This window comes from Marmota marmota, unplaced genomic scaffold (genome assembly GCF_001458135.2).
Source record: "Marmota marmota marmota unplaced genomic scaffold, marMar, whole genome shotgun sequence".
NCBI classification, from domain to species: Eukaryota; Metazoa; Chordata; class Mammalia; order Rodentia; family Sciuridae; genus Marmota; species Marmota marmota.
This window is the reverse complement of record NW_026000196.1, coordinates 15,670,328-15,688,591: the sequence shown is the minus strand read 5'-3', so window position 1 is coordinate 15,688,591 and position 18,264 is coordinate 15,670,328. Positions and strand designations below refer to the sequence as shown.

Below are 18,264 nucleotides of genomic sequence, written 5' to 3'. Positions count from 1 at the left end.
TGATGGGGGCTGAACAAGCCTGCAGCACATATTTAATAGGCATATTTATTTGGTGTCTGAACAAAATCCTTTGAGGGTTTATAATCTGAGAAGTGGACATTAAATCCTGTAAATTAATGGAGCCATGCTCCTTGTTCAACATCAAACAACCGATGAATAGCACTATACCTTCCTGACAGAAGACTGGTCCACTTTTGGTGGGGAAGTTGTTTTTGCAAATGAACTTTCAAATTTAGGAGGGTATATATGGAGCTTGGAGGGCATAATGGGAGACCTCCCCAGTCAACCACATCCACTGATCCAGTCCTGGTGGTCAGGAGAAAGTATTATGACCAGAGCTGCACTTGAACTTCAATTGTGTAAGAATCACCTGGGGATCTTGAAAAAAAATGCAGATATGTGAATAACACATTTTGGGTGAGACCTGAGAGTTTTCATTTGTAACAAGTTCACAGGTGGTGCTGACATGTTTGGTCCATGGACCACACATTGAGTTGCTGGGTTCTATGATATGCATTTACATCTTATTTTTGTAGTGCTCTCATAATTAGGCCAGTGATTTATCAGTAGCTGTACTGGGGCAGGGCTGATATTATATAGCAGCATTTGATATCATGAAAGTCATTGTCATTTTTGTTGAAATCATCTTGGAGTCATCATTGTTATTGCTCCTCTTTTGGGGACCTCCAACAGGGTGAAATATTGGCAAGCACCAGAAATTCACTCAAGGAGGCTCCAGTTGAAAGGAAATTTTATTCTGCTATGGACAAATCCCTTGGGAACTAATAATAACCTCATGGGGCTAGAGCTAGACAACGCCATTTCTCTATCTCTGTTTCTTGCTGCACATGCAGTTCAAATGCTTGATCACAGCCCATCAAGGCTGGCCACCAGTGGTGGACTTGACAACCAAGTCTATGTAACCTACGAGTGCATCCACTTATAGCTCACTGACTGCACTTGTAAAGTCCCTATCCAAAATTCTCAGGTATCCATTGGTCTAGATTCAGTCTGGGGTCCAGCCTGGGTCCAATGCCAGAGAGGAGTATAGGCAGGATGCTGTAGCCCAGAGACTGCCAGGACTCAGAGCTTAAGAGTGAGGCATGATGGATATATCTAAGTAGTAGGCATTATTACGCTTTTCATTGTCTAATGGATGAGGCAGGGGAGGCTAAGAAATATTTTATTTATGTGAATAACACATTTTGGGTGGGACCTGAGAGTTTTCTGCCACCCTCATCAGTGGTGAACCAGAATTCATAACTTTCTCTTCTTCTAGTCCAGGAGATTCCTATACTGTTATGCTGCTCTTCACAATTTGGGAAGAATGTCCTGCATCCTGTCTCTTCTTCATCTAACTCCATTAAAGAAAATCCACGTTGAGTAAATACTCATCTCCTCAGGAGAACTGTAATTCAGAAGGTGATGGTGGCCCCTTCTCTGTACCTGCTTGTAGCCAAGCCTCTGCATGTGCATTTTGTGGTTTTAGTTGCATAGCTAATCCTCAAGGAGGCAAAACTTTAGGATTAATAAATTTTGGGAGCTCAGTCCTAGGCTGGTCCACCCATAACTTCACAGCTTCCCTCAGAGCACTAAGCACCAGCTCTTGATGGCTTTCGAGTCACATCTTAGGTATGTCCTTCAGGGACTTCCATCTGTTTTGTTCTGTAACCTCCCCTGGGTTGGTACTGTGCAGACTATAGGCTAATCTCATACTGACAATTGCCCTCTTGCCAGCCATTCCATGTCCAGTCTACCTGGGCCTCCATCTCCATCACCATGTTTCTGTGGGACTGGAAATCCAGGAGCCAAAGTTGCTGGTTAGCCATGACATCACAGACCCAGTGTATCTGGTACTTCTTAATCCCCTCTGATGCCCAGTGTATGTTCCACTCTGGAGGCCTCCCCACTAGCTTTCCACTGCCTGAGAAGATGTGAAGTCTTGCTCACATTACATTTGCCTTTGAAGGATGGAATGGACAAACTGGGTAGGACATCGAAAGGGGAGATGGTTAGCTCCAAAGACACCCTTCCCTGAACTAACAATGTTGCCTGAGTTCTTCTTGACCAGAAGTAGGCTATCCATGGATCTTTCATGATCCATACTTAAAAACCAAATGTTCTGCCTCCAAGCTGATGGATTTTTTTTTATCTGTTAAGGGAAGCAGAGCAAGATGCTATCTTCTATCAGGAGAGAAGTGGCCACTGATGATGTGGGGTGCTGTGACTGACACCAGTGAGTAGCCTCCAGCCTATGACAGGTGTCAGGTCATAGACCAGATGGTGAACCAGTTCATCAAGGTTCACTGCCAAGACCAGGCCACTAGGAAGGGTCTTCAGCAAGGAGGTTGAGAAAGATGCTGATGCAGAGGGTACTAGGAGCAAGAAAGTTGGGAGCAGTTTGTGACTATGGGAAGACTGTCATGCCATTCTCACTGGGCTGGATACAGTTTTCCAAGAGACAAAGATGTGGTCTGCCAGGGGATGGATAGCAGGAACTTTTTATAAGAGGGCAAGTCCTCCTCTGCCAGCATCAATTTTCCCCACCTCCCATTATATCTTTTCTGTTGTTTCCTCTGTTCTTTTCCTACATAGAACTCATCACCATTTTAATCTGGTATTTAATTGTTGATGTGTTTACTATCTGTTAATCTACTAAGGGGAGGGATTGAATCTCTTGGGACCTCCAGGACCTACTATGTGCTTGGTATGCAGAGAATGCTCATTAAGTGTTCGCTGAATATATCAAACCTGGACAGAAGTGACAGCCACTCTGAGCCTGTGGGATTGATGGCTGATCCCACAACCTTGGCTGCCAGTTGAGGAATGGAACACTTGGCCTTCAGGTGGATTTTGCACTTGGTTTGAGAAAAGATGAAAGAGTGATGCTTGTAGATAGCTTTTGATGAAAATATGGGAGATGAAAAGATCATGGGGAACATAATATGGAAATGCATTGCCACCTGCTACCTAAGCTTGGTGGCAAGAAGCTAGACATGGACATTGGGTGGGCTTGCTCAGTATCTCTGCCATGTTGCTTTGTCTCAGCATCAGTGTCCCTATCTGTAACAGGGAAGTAATAGTACCTGCTTGATAGGGTTGTTGTGTGGATTAGCTATGGTAATGCCAAGCACTGGGCTGGGCATACAGAGCTATTTTCATAATTTTATCACAAAGTTTAAAAACTATAAAACAGTAAAATTATGGGAAGGCAGTATATTATAGGATAATGGAAAGATCAGGGCATTTGTAATATGAAAAGCTGTCTGGATCCCAACTACATGCCTACAGCTATGACAAGCTGGGTATATACTTTAACCTCTCTGAACCCCACTCAAAAAATCATTTTTTTGCTACCTGATGACAGGAGGATTAAATGAGATAATGCATCATAATACATTAACTAAAAATGTAAAGCAGATTTCCAGAGGGTGTGTTTCCTATTCCATGAAGGTTGGGAAGATGATTAAGGGAAGAAATGTTAGAAGAATCAAAAGATTACAACTCTTTAGCAACACTATTATATTAAAAATAGAGTTTTTTAAATAAGGGGAAGTAAAATTTTAGTTAACAATTGTTCCAATTTGCTTAGTGATTATCTTCATAAGTGTAAATTCTGGTGCCTGCAGCAAAACATCCTACCCTTTGTTAATTGTAACTTCAGTGGTCTCCCGAGGGGCCACTCCTCTCCTGCAGCACCCCCCTCCCGTAAAGCTGTGTGTATGCCTGTGGCTGTCTCTATAGCCTTTGAAAAAGCTATAAAAAAGACCCACAAAAGGAAAATCAAGCACCTTTCGACATTTCCCCCTCTCCTTTTTACTTTTTAAGTTTCATTGAACATTAAAAGTTTTTATGAGTATCCAGAAAAGGCATTTTGCCACTTGAAGTTAAGGTGTGATTCAAATTATAGGATGGTAGAGTCCATTTCCAAAGTGGTATTTAACAAGTTTCACAGATATCTTTTTTTTATAGGACATTTCTAGTGGTGCAGAGATGTAAAAAAAGCGACAGACTTAGAAACTTGGTAACTGCCCTTGTGCCCCAACTTTGCTTGAAGTGCAGCCTGGGCCACTGTTTCCTTTGATCCCTTTTTCTTCATGCTTTACTGAATCACCTCAGTACACTATTCCTTGAATGAGTTCCAAGCTACTTACCTCCATAAGCTTGCACTTTAGCAAAGACCTACATATATAATATGTAGAGATGATGGGAATTGATGGGTGCCAGAAAGTTCTGCCTCAGAGGCCAATATCATGTTTGCGTCCAACAGTCTATGGGGCCAAGTGTGAGGTCTTAGCATTAATGCCATTTTAATCTAAGTATTATCTTGGCATATTGATCTGTTAGGTAAAGAGGAATAGTGTCGATTGAAGTAGAGACCACTACCATCAATGTCTGCAAAACTTTGGTTGTTAAAACTGCAAATAGCTTTTGTATTCCAAAGGATAAGAACAAATCAACAAAGAACCAATCAGAATTACTTTTTTATTCAGCAGAAAGGGTAAGCAATATTTCTGACACAGAGATTAAATTAAAAAAAAATCCCACCAATGTAGGGACCATGAATTAATTAATACCTTCAGGTCAGGAGTGAAAACTTGTGAAGCCGCCCTCCCTTCTTCTTGGAAACAATGTATTCTTGCCCAGGGCATAACTAGCTCATTAATCTGGTCAATAATTCAAAAGATTTTTTTTTTATGAGAAGGCTGATTTATCTTGTTTGATTTTTTATCATCTGTCAAATTAGCTGGATAATCACCTAATTGATACTTTTCACTTTGCAAGTGGCTCCAACTTGAATGTAGAACAAATTAAAACTGTCTTCCCTGTCAATTAGAAAAGGAAGCAGGGCTGACCCACCTGCCATAGAATCTATGATAGTCCATAAGTGGTGACCTCAAGATCAGGAGGTGAGGGACAGAGTCTGATGAGAAAGATTTTGTGTTCTTTTTTCATTTGGCATAAAACCACCTCCATAGAGGCCAATTTGGCTACCCCCACCCCAATTCATATTGAAATGCCTCAAAGAATTAATAATAATAAAATTCTCCCAAAGTCAATTTGCACATATTTCCAACTGAACTAAAGGACTTGGGAGACAAATTATGTTCTAAACTCGAAAGAGAAACCTCTTCTCCCCTTAAGTCCAGCAAATCTGAGTTGACTTCGCCCATAAATTCAAGAACAAAAAGTTATAAATTGAGCCTATGAAGGACATTGCCTCTTTTCAAGTGACATTTCCTTGCCTTAATGGATTTAGCGATGGCAGGGAGTCAGAGAAAACTGTCTTAACTAAATCTTTGACTGATTATGCATTTTTCCCTATTCATACAAGATAGATTCATCATCCCAATTTGTCAAGCTGGCGAAGTTCCAATTAATTACACCCGGCAAACCTCAGCTTGCGTTATGTCCGTGTCAGGCCTAATCTAGAGGCTCATTTGCTGGCGGCCCGATGAAGAGGTATCAGAGGTGGTGTTCCATGTGGTACTTACTGTGATGGATGCCCCTGCATCACGGCCGGTGGCAGAGGCAGAGCCCTGGACGCCTCTCTCCTCCTCTGGGCCTGAGGACTCGCCGCTCCTGTACTAATTTGAGGGCCCATCTGTATAGTGGATGTTGTTGTAAAGTCTATTCTTCATGGCTGGGCTGAAGCCTTTCCCTGTCGTGTGGGCTGCTTAAATATCTACACAGCTCCTACATTTCTGTCAGGTTTGTCCTTGCAAAATGGAAAACAGAAGGAGACTTGTCCTCCAACTGAGTTTTGGAACTCTTCGGAACTGATGTGTGTTACAGGAGAATATCACAGGTACTAGCTTGGTGTACCCAAGGCATTTATGAACACATCTGCATATTCTCATAAGTATATGTTTTCTTAGTGTCTGCAGGTAATGCCAGGCTCTTTGGCTTATGGTGACTTTGTTTTCATGGTTTTACTTTATTGGGGAGTGACTTGAGAACAAGTGTTATTTATTAAGCAGCATGAGGCCTGCTGGATTTTGATATGCATTCTCTGGTGCATGCATGAAGTAATGTTTGATGGAGTGACTAGAATTCCATGGTATGCCCAATGCTATATTGGCATAAGCTGTGTTTCAACCAATTGTTATTAGCCTCATTTAAGATGGGGAAAATGAACTTAGACAAGTTAAGTGACTTACTCAAAATTGCATAACGAATAAGTTATGGAGATGAAATTTATCTCATTATAAGATTTGAGCTCTTTCCAGGACCCCAGATTATGTCCCCAGATTATGTTCCTTCTTCCTCTGTTCACACCCCATCCTGACCCACAACCCTAACCTTTCTTCCCTCTCCACCCACATTCTAGCCTGCAAACTGCACTGAGGGGCTATAGTGCCTTGCATGGGAATCAGGTTTGCAGGGTTTCACAGCTTCATGACACTGTGCCATTGCTGGGGCTGCATCTCCCCTGGACCATGGGACTGGCAGGCACGAGGATGTATCAGAGCTAAAGCTTGGGCATGTTTCCAGATTGCCTTGACACTTCTCTTCTGTCTCTTTCTCTGTAAGTTTCCCTCCCATATTTGTCACCTCTCCATTCCCAACTTTGGATGAAATGTCACCTGAAGGGCAGGGAGTCTGCATTGCAGAGGAGCAGGATGATGTACCCAGAAGTGTGGGAATACTGACTCTGCATAGAATGAATTTGACCAATGGAAATGGGAGGTGGGTAGAGGCCAAGCAGATCCCTCCCTTTTTGCACTTGTGGGTCCCCCTTGTGGGGTGTTTTTTCCTTGTTCCTCTTGCAGAGAAGTCACACATGTTAAGTGAATACATCAGCTAAGCATCAGTCTGGATGTCTATTGCTCACAGTGGATCAGTGGCCAGTCAGTAATACAGTGCCTTGTATTCCTTGTATCTTGGTCTCACTCTTTTTTTTAACGCCCCCCCCCTTTCAAAACAAAGTATTGGTATCTTAATCTTAGCTGCTGGATTTGAGACAGGGATATGGGGAACTGAGAGAAAAATTGACTTCTCACCCTTGCAGCTTCTGCAGAAGAGACCCTGAAGGTGATTGTCATGTTTTGGACAAAATTAAGTTACATCAATATGAACTTGTAACTTCAATAAATCTTCAAGTGCATTAATATTCACCATTTACATTCCTTCCTGGTTCTTAAATATAATGTGTTTTACAGTTATCAAAAACATATGCTGCATTTCAGCAGCATTTTATATACAACTTGCTCAACAGAAGGTGCCAGTATCCCAATATGTTTTTCTGAGTTTTGGCTTTAACCATTGTGATGAAAGAATTCAAGTGCAACAGTGTCATCGTTTTGAATGTAGATGGAGACATTGCCAAAGGGTGCCTCCTGAACCAAAGGAAAAAGAAGGGGGTTGTTTATTTTTTTTCTTTGAACTAATTTTATAATATTTCTACTATGGGAAAGGCTTACTATTGAACTTGGTGAGAGCTACACGGATGAATCAATCCTAGCTCTTGTTTTAAAGGAACTTTCAGTTTAATCCAATACTATCTATCTTTCATTTTTTAATAATACTTTCTTGATAAAGCTGGACATGACAGTCTTCTTATTAAAGGAGAGAGTGATAATTTTTCTGTTGCTATACCTGGGGAATCATATGAGAGTTAACATAATGAGATACATTCATACCTTGTGGTAAATGTACATTATCCTACATCTCCAGTAGGTGGCCTACCTCATCCGTCCCCCATCATCCAGCTCCTAAAGCGATAATGCTTGGCAAGGCCACGGATTTCAAAACTTTTCTCCAGCACTCTGGCCAATGTATGATATGATTGCTTAGAATCCATTCTTTGCCTGTTGTTAAATGCACAAAATGTCTTTCCTGAATGGAGAGATGCTGTGCCTGTTATATTCAGATAATTCATATCTGTGATGGTTAATTTTATGTGTCAACTTGACTGGATTAAGGAATGTCCACATTGCAGGTAAACATTTCTGAGTGCGTTTGTGAGGATGTCTCTGGAAGAAATTAACATTTGAATGGGTAGATTAAGTAAAGAAGATCTGCCTCACCTTGATGGGTAGTTATTATCCAGTCCATTGAGGGCCTAACTGGAAGAAAAATGCTGAGGACAGGATGAAATCATTCTCTATGCTTGAGTTGGAACAAGCATGTTTTCCTACTCTTGGACATAGGTGCTCCTGGTTTGGGGGCCTTTGGACTTAAACTTGGACTTATCCTGTCAATCCCCTGGTTCACAGTCCGAGTTTGGCCTGCACCATTGGCTTTCCCAGGCCTCCATCTTGTAGATGACAGACCATGGACTTTACATTCTTCATAATTGTGTGAACCAATCCCTCACTATAAATATTTCCATTTAGCTCTTTATATCCTATTGTTTCTATTTCTCTGGAAAACCATGACCAATGCAATATCTTTATTGTTATAATCTGCAATTAAGTGTGTGGATCTGTTTCTGCCTTCCTTTAGTTCTTCAGTTTTTGCCTCATGTGTTTTGAGACAGTGTTGCTGTGTTCATATCCATTTAGACTTGTTTTGTCTTCCTCGAGAATGTACCCATTCACCATTCTGGAATACCCATTTTTAACTCTTGGTGCTACTCTTTTCCTCAAAGTTTATTTTGTCTCCTACTTAGTCACATCAGCTTTCTTATGCTGAATTTTTATGGTATTTTTTTTCATCCTCTTACTTTAAACCCATATCTTTATATTTATCTCTTCTCTTGAAGATGGCACATAGAGAGGTCTTGCTTTCTTAATTTAATTTTTAAAAACGTATTCTGAGCCTGACAATTGCCAGAACTGTTAGTTTATTTCCACTTAATGTGATTTTTGATATGGTCAGGATTAGTGTGATGTTTTGCTGTTTGTTTTCTACTTGTACATCTATTTTTCTTCCCTTTTCATCTTTTCTTGCTTTCTTTAGTTATCAAAAATTTGTTTAGTCTTTTATTTTGATTCCTCTCTTGGGTTTTAACTATACCTCTTCTTATTTAGTTGTTGGTGTAAGGGATTATTTATTACACAGATCATTAGCTTTTCACACTTATTTAATTATTATTACTGTTACAATTTACTTAAAATATAAGATACTTGAAATGGTATAATTTTATTTATCTTCCTTCCTCATTCTTTCTACTATTATTATATAATTTCACCTCTCTATATATTGTGAATATATTTTATACACATGTAGGAATATACCCTACCCCACTTTAATAGTTCATTATCTTTTAAAGGAAATAACAGGAAAAAAAAGTCTTTGGTATTTGCCTATGTTTATCATTTCCACAGCTCCTCATTCTTTCTTATGGTCCTAAGTTTCCATCTAGTGTCATTTTACCATGGCTTGACAAACTTCCCTTGGCATTTATTTATTTGTTATAATGGAAATATGTATATATATATTTATGGGCTTATTTACTATATGTGTACATATATAGGGGAGTGCCTCTCGTTTCTACTTGCTTTTGCCTCTCTCTAGTATATTTAAATTAAAGTAAATTGTGTCATTTGTTATTTTGGTGTTAAGCTTTTTGAGTTCTTTTTATATCCTGGAAATTAACACCCTATCTGAGGTGTAGGTAGAAAATATTTTCTCCCATTCTGTAGGCTCTCTCTTCATGGTCTTGATTGTTACCTTTGCTGTGAAGAAATTTTTTAATTTGTTACCATCCCATTTATTGATTTTTGATTTTACATCTTGCACTTTAGGAGTCTTGTTAAGGAAGTTGTTTCCTTAAAAATACGAGACATGGCTGAACTTGCAATTCAGATGACAAGTCATTTGCAGGGTCTCAGTTTTTCTGCCAAGGTCATGACAATGAAATTGCAGAACTAGGAGCCTGTGGGTCAGCTTCTGAGGTTTTACTGACTTGAACACAGTTTAACATATTTCAAGTTTATTTTTGTATTTAATAGGTTTCACATAAAATTGTAGATTTCTGGATTCTTTAAAAAAAATCAGAAATTCTGTAAATTTGAGACTCTGAATTTCATTTTTCCACTTGGTTAGGCACCACTGGTTAGGGGTGAATAGCACCTCTATCCATGAATGAGAACCCTGGTCTTTAGTTTTAACCTTTTCACCCCACATTACTCATCAACACTGCCTTTTTGTTCCCCAAGTTTTTTTTTTTTAAATTTAAACTTAGAACTTCAGGAGGAATTAGAACTTCTCTGTGCAATACCTTATTCAGAGTTGCATTCTGAGGTAAAGCAGAAAGTGAGTTGTAATTTGCACAGAGGCTGAATATAAGGTTTGGAATACCCTGTGCTGGTGCCTCTTTAAGGCCAAATGAAATCACCTCTGGAGAGGCAAATTTGGAGAACTCTGTCATAGTTAAGAAGTAAATCTCTTGGGTTCTTAGATAATGATTTCAATACTGAATAAATGGAATAGAAGTCTCTTGGGTGAGGTATATTTAACCATATTGGGTAGAGGACTTTCACCTCCAAATCATAACAGAGACTACATTTTCTGCATATGTTTTCTACCCCCAAACTAATCTTCAACATAGAAAAATGGATCAAGAATGAAATCTTTTCAGAGATTGCAAGGTTCCAGACTGCCTTGGCTAAGATACAGATGAAATGCAAATTAAACATGCCATAAAGAAGGAGAATGTATCTCAAAATGCAGCATGGTGTTGGTCAGTGCTGAAGGGTGGAATTCATGATCTTGTTAAGAGAAGAGGTTAAATTTATGCTGTACACATTTCAGGAAGAATCTTAGAGGAAACCAGGAAGAATTGTCAAATTCCACTGGGTTGGCACAAATAGCAGTCTATCAATGAAATTGGAAAGACAAAACTATTTGGCTCATTTTATCCATTTTGGAGCTTCATAGGGGAAAACAAGTAATCTCCCTCTAATGATAGGAAATTAGAAAAGACAAGAGGAATGGGATCTCTGCCCCAAATCCATCCTTTTAGGTTAATGCTCACTAATGGATATTAAAACAGTGTAGATTAATGAAAGCCTGATTGACCAAGCAGCTAAAAAAAAAAAAAAAACACACACACTTTCTTTTGACAGCCAGGCATTCCAGAGATGTCCAGGAATTAAAGAGCAATCCAGATTAAATTACCCTCTCCATTAGGGTATCCTTTCCTTGGTAATTCATGAGCTGGAGGAGAGGGACAATGAGAAATCATGAGTACCGGAAGTCATTTGTTTGAACTGTGCTTTTGACCACAGAAATAAGGAACCCATCCAGATTTCATATGCTGACAGGTTAACTGAATGTGGGTCAACAGGAGGGAGGAGTAAAGGACATTGAAGATCAAGAGAGTGTAGATGAAGAGAAATGAAGGAACCTGCCTAGGGTCAGCTGGCTGCATACTAGTGAAGGGTATTTCATCACTGAATTCTGTTTTTTGTTTTTTTCCACTCTGTTGTGGTTTTGTACCACTACCTTTCCAAGAATTCTCTCCCCTCTCTCATTCTAGGTAAGGGCTGGTTACAAAAAAAAAAAAAAAAATCTTGTGCAAGATTTCGAAGGCCAAAATAAAGCAGCAGCCAATTTTATGTTCCTGAGATTGGGTTTGTGGGAGGCACTAGTCACTGTGACAGCCCCAGGCCAGCTGTCCCTGATCGCCTGATGGGCTGGTTCACCTTGTTGGCAGAGTCAGCATCCCCCATCCACAGCAAGTGGGACTCCCATGGGTGTTCAGCTCTAGGGCAGACGTGTCAGCTTTTTCATGTCACCCATGTGTTTTAGGTTAGTGGCCAGAGACAGGTGTGGGGTTCAGGCTGTAGTTGTAGATTCCAGCTTATGTTGGTGGCATCTATTTCACCACTGCTCTCCCTTACCTCATATCCAGCTTTCCTTCCCCACTTCCCAGCCAGGTGATCTGATAATGGTGACTGCAGGCATGAGGTCAGTTGCAGCAGCATTGGCTTCACCTTGATTTTCCTTCCCCATCCAGATCTAATCTCAGAAACACATCTCTTATTCTAAAGCGCTCAGAGTGGTTCTACTTTTTGGATCAAATCTGAGACTGATATGCTTATTCTGTGGAGATACATGGTGGGTGGACATCTGGGACTATCATTGCTATTATTGTTGGGAGTCTATTCTCATAAGTGCTTGCTTTCCTTTAGTTTCAGGATCTAGTAAAATCTAAGTCATACCACTTACATAGATAAAGGTTGGAGAAATGGAAAGATCCCATTAAAATTACTCTGCAGAAGTGGAATACATTCTTGTTTTGCCTCTCCTGTTGCTGCCTTTGACGTATTTCCTGGAAATAAATACAATTACTGTCCCTTTATTCCCATCACAGTTGAAAGTTGGGGGGATTCATCTTTCATTTTTTCTTTTCTATGCTTTCAAGAATTAGTGGGCTAAAAACTTTTTAAAAAATATTTGTTTTAGATGTAGATAGATATAATAACCTTTATTTTATTTTTATATGGTGCTAAGGATTAAACCCAGTGCCTCGTGAGTGCTAGGCAAGTGCTCTACTGTTGAGCCACAACCCCAGTCCCCTGAATCCTTTTTTAATCAAGAAAAACAAGTTTACTTTTATAATTTTATGAAAAATTACCTACAAATACTAGGTTGAAAACTCAGGAGTGAAAGACCTGAAATTATTTTTGTTTCAATTTTAATTAATAAGTAAATATTATACGTATTTATTGCATACAGCATAGTTTAAAATATTGTGAAATGGTTCAATTGAGTTAATAATCTATTACCTTATATTCTTGCCATTTTTGTAGCAAGAACAATTATTATCTGCCCTCTTAATTATTTTCCAAATATAGTACCTTGTTGCTCCCCTTAGTCATCATGTTATACAATAGATTTCCTGAATTTATTCATTCTATTTGATATTTTGTGTACTTTGATGTAGTTCCCCAATCTCCCATACCCCAATCACTGAGTAGCCCTCTACTTTCATGAGTTCAATGTCTTTAGATTTGTCTTTCTGTGCCTGGCTTATTTCATCTAATATAACTTCTCCATGTCATCTGTATTGTTGAAAATATCAAGATTTCCTATTTAAGGACTGAATAGTATTTCATTGTTTCTATATCACATTTTCATTATCCATTTATACATTGAGAGACTCTCAAGTGGATTTATATCTTAGCTATTGTGAATAATACTATAATGAACATGAGGTTTAGATACCCTTTTTTGTTTTAAATGGTTGTTTTTTCTTATTTATTTATTGGTTATTTTTAGTTAAACATGGCAGTAGAATCCATTTTGATATAATGGATAAAATCCATTTTGATATAATCAAATAAACATGGAATATATATTATTCTTGTTAGGTTCACATTCTTGTGGATATACACGAATCCCACCATCCTACAGATATCTTTTTGACATGCTGATTTCATTTCCTTTGGATTTATACCCAGTGGTGGGATTGCTAGATCATGTGGAAGTTCTACTTTTAATTTTTTGAGGCTGTGTGTGCTGTGAGGTAAGGATATCATTTCATCTTTCTGCATGTGGATATTGAGTTGTTTGGACACCACCTCACCACTTATTGAATAGATTGCTCTTTTCCCATTGTGTATTCTTTGTACCTTTGTAAAAAATCAATTACCTATAAATTCATGCTTTTACTTCTTGGATCCCTATTCTGTTTAACTGGTTTATTGTTCCTATTTTATGCCAGTACCATGCTGTTTTGATTACTATAGCTTGGTGTGATACACACACACACACACACAGTTACAAATACACACACACACACACACACACATATATATATATATATGATTAATAATATAATATATATTTATTTATTGGTTCTTTTATAGTCATATAACATTAGGATTCATTTTGACAGAATTATAAAAATGTGGAATATAATTTGCTCTAATTCAGTCCCTAGTAATTTCCTTTCCTACCTCTTATTCCCTTCCATTTATCTATACTGATCTTTTTGCTATTTACTTTTTTTTTTAGTCAGTGTCTTGTGGATGAACATGATGTTGGGATTCATGGTGGTATATTCATATATGCACATAGGAAGTTTAGGTCATATTCAGATTCATTCTGCTGTTATTCTCTTTTCCTTTTCCTGTCCCTCCTCTCTCCCCCTCAGTCCCCTTCATCTAGTCCACCAATATTTCTTCTATTTTGATGAAATCTCCCCTTGCCTCACACCCCCTTATTTTGGATTAGTTTCTACATATAAGAGAAAACATTTAGCCTTTGTCTTTCTAAATCTGGTTTATTTCACTAAGCCTGATACTCTCTGATTTCCTGCATTTAACAGCAAATACCATAACTTCATTCTTTATAACTCAGTAATACTCCATTATTGAGTGTTACTCCATTGTGTATTTATACCACATTTCTTTATCCATTAATCTGTTGAAGAACTTGATAGTGTATTCTGAAGTCAGGGGGTATGATGCCTCCAGTTTTTTCTTTTAGCTTAAGATTGCTTTGGCTGTCCAGGATCTTCTGTGGTTCCATAGGAATTTGAAGATTTCTTTCTTACTAGAATTTTGACAAGGATTGCATTGATTTATAGGCTGATTTGGGCAGTACTGACTTTTTAACAATCTTAATTCTTCTGATCTTTGGATATAGAGTATCTTTCCATTTATTTGTGTTTTCTCAAATTATTAATTTTTTAATTCTAACTTGTTATATATGACAGTAGAATGCATTGCAATTCATATTATACATATAGAGCACAATTTTTCATAGCTTTGGTTGTATACAGAGTATATTCACACCATTCATGTCTTCATACATGTACTTAGGGTAATGATATCCATTTCATTCCACAATCTTTTTTAACCCCCTGTCCCCTCCCTTTTTCTCATGCCCCTTTGCCCTATCTAGAGTTCATCTAATCCTCCCATGCTCCCCCTCCCAACCCCTCTATGAATCAGCCTCCTTATATCAGAAAACATTTGGCATTTGGTTTTTTGGAATTGACTGACTTCAGTTAGCATTCAACATACAAAAAGCAATAAATGTAATTCATCACATCAATAGACTTAAAGATAAGAATCATACGATCATCTCAATAGATGCAGAAAAAGCATTTGGAAAAATACAGCACCCCTTTATGTTCAAAACACTAGAAAACACTAGGGATAACAGGAGTATATCTCAACATAGTAAAAGCTATTTATGCTAAGCTCTAGGCCAACATCATTCTAAGTGGAGAAAAATTAAAAACATTCTCTCTAAAAACTGGAACAAGACAGGGATGCCCTCTTTCACCACTTCTATTTAACATAGTTCTTGCAATTAGTTAGATGAAAGAAATTAAAGGGATACTGATAGGAAAAGAAGAACTCAAAGTAGCACTGTTTGCTGATGATATGATTCTATACCTAGAAAACCCAAAAAAATCCAACAGAAAACTTCTAGAACTAGTAAATGAATTCAGCAAAGTAGCAGGATACAAAATCAACAATAAATCAAAGGCATTTCTGTATATCAATGACAAATCCTCTGAAAGGGAAATGAGGAAAACTACCCCATTTACAGTAGCCTCAAAAAAAAAAAAAACCCCCAAACAAAAAACAAACAAACAAACAAAACCAAAACTTGGGACTCAACCTAACAAAAAAATTAAAGACCTCTACAATGAAGCTACTAAATGCTAAAGAAAGAAATTAAAGAAGACCTTAGAAGATGGAAAGATCTCCCTTGTTCTTGGATAGGCAGAATTAATATTGTCAAAATGACCATACTTCCAAAAGTACTACATAGATTTAAGGCAATTCCATTCAAAATCTCAATGGCATTCCTCTCATATTATTTTTAATAAGTATTTTGAAATTGTGTGAGGACCACTTATCATTGCATCAGAGATCTTATAAGTCAAAGGAACATTTGTTAAGTATTTGTTATGTACCCTATGTTTCATGCACATTATCTACATTATTTCCTTTAATCCTCAAATTCTACAATGAAATGAGTGTTATTCCCACCTTCTGGGCAATCATATGGAGCCTTGGAGATGACAAAAAATTTATTTGGTTTAGTTAGTACACAAGCAGTTGGGGTATGGGCCTAAATCTTTCTAGTTCAAAATTTCCTGACTTCATAATAATGATTATTGGGGAATTTCAGTTTGCCAGATAATTCCACAAATATATTTTGAGCAGATAATGTAAACAAACTTTCCCTTAAAGTTTTAGGTTGTACATTTATACAACCTAAATAGAGGTTGTGAGATGCTAGACTTTCTATTGTCAATTTCCACTATGAATTCACTCAGCGCTGCCTTTTATACTTCTGCTTTTGCCAGGGGCTCCCTGATAACCCCTTACATTTTCTAGATCCTGGGGAAGTAAATTTGCTACTTCATAAGAGGTTTTGTGGTTCTCCAGTATATATTGCTACCTTGCATTTTTAGTAAAAGCCCTAGACAGCTGTTATTACCATGCAATTGTTTTTCCTAGTTCCTCTACTCTCTACATCCCTTTATCACCAAGTGTATAAGGACTTTGATTTATTTGTTTAGTTTTCATATTTAAATATCTGCATGACATAAACAATTCTATTCAAATACTTATCAAAGACGATGATATGCTAATGTAGTCTCTTTACTCTTATATCATTTGGGCTTGATGAGAGGCTCTTCTTATTAATTTACACAATAGAAAATTAAGTTGACTGAAAGTCCACAAAATTGAGACATTGCACAATGAGTTGGTTTTACAATATACTTCTCAAATATTGTGTTTTAGGGTATTCTTTTTGAACCAAATTTAGCTCAATTTTTCTTGCTCTTACAGTGATGATTCCTGTCACCACCAAAAGTACCGATCAAGTGTCTTTTCTGAGATTATGAGACATATATGTGATATGAAACATTTAAAGTAAGACATATGGTTTTATGGAAGGAGAAATGGCTGAGAATCAGGGAATCAAGTTCTTATTTGAGCTTTCCAACTTAGCCAGCAATGTGTCCTGGGGAGCCCACAAAATGGGAACCAGGATACCTTCCCTTTCTGCTTATCTTAAAAGATTAATGAAAATAAAGTTTATGCTCAATGAATGCAAAGCCACATTGGACAACTAAAGAAGAAAGGAAACTCTAAACAAATAAAAGCTCTACTTTCACTGGATCCTTGTTTTTCCAGTTTCTCTTTGTACACTGTTTTTCAAACCACGTGTGCCAAGCATGTCTTCAGATGGCACTCTAATGGTGGATGATTTAAGCCCCACTCTCACTAGAAGATATGTACTTTGATTCATTTTTAAATAATAAGGTCTTTATATTGGAGTAATGAGTAAGTTTGTTTAGAAATAAATCTTCACAAATCTCCCAATTAGCTTTTGGTACTGGAGTTTGAAAGCTACCAGTGTTGAGTCAGGTTCTTGAAGACATTGTGTTTAGAACAAGCTTGAATTGGACAGGGAGGTCCAATTTGTGAATATGGAGCCGAAGGCAAGCCTCAGGAACTACTAAGGTATAGGTTATAAAAATAGCAGTGGTGGGGATGGGGTGGGATTCTAGATTCAATTCTCATTTTGTTTCTTTGGTAGGGAATGTAAAAATGATGCAGCTCTTATCTGACTCTCAGCTATCTAGAAACCCAAATGTAAATGATGTAGGTTCTAAAAAAAATAAGGGCTGGGAAGAGGAGGGATGTGGTCTAAGCACAGCAACAGTCCCAATGTGTGGTAATTATCAAGTAATTTCCCCATGAAGGTGCTCATTTGAGCATTCACAAACATTTCGAGTCTTCCTTGTATTGGTACTGAGGACAAAGCATCCCAGCTCTCCAAAAATGTTCTAATATTTTACACTCAGCTGATGCTGTTTAGATGGAAGTACAGATGGGTGAAGAGGATTTGAAGAGCTGTCTAGGATATGGGAGAGAAGAAAGAAGTAGGTGTGAAGTTGAAAAAGGGAGTAATGTGTATGATTTTTTTCTCTCCTAGTGTTGCTTTCTTTCTTCTTTCTCAAGTTGTCAGATAGATGGTGGGGATTTTGGCAAGTTCTCCTGCCTGTGAGTACACACTGACTCCTTGATCTACACATCCAAAAGGCTCCCTCCTTCATTTTGAGAGATTCCACAGCCAATGAAAGCCATCAACAGAATTTAAGTATCCTGCAGAGATGATTTCTTTTTAGAAGAGGGAAATGGAAACCTATCAAGCTGGCCTTTGGCTTTGCCAGCAAAGCGTAACAGAGCTGACCAACTGACTTGTGGACAGCCATTTTTGGCATCAATCATAAAGACAGCAGTCTTGGAGAGATTTTTATGAAGATGCAGGGCATCCATAGACATAAAAAGCAGGAGAAATGCTTGTTAGTTATGGGGAAGGTGAAAGGCT

General features: G+C 38.1%; 1 long non-coding RNA gene across 1 annotated transcript; it reads left to right on the top strand.

The window, feature by feature from the left end:
• Window positions 1–3,181: 3,181 nt before the first annotated feature.
• LOC125612526 lies at window positions 3,182–15,718 on the top strand. Its single transcript, XR_007342951.1, has 3 exons — window positions 3,182–3,195; window positions 3,263–3,264; window positions 15,581–15,718. It is a non-coding gene; the product is annotated as an uncharacterized LOC125612526 (long non-coding RNA).
• The last annotated feature ends 2,546 nt before the right edge of the window (window positions 15,719–18,264 follow it).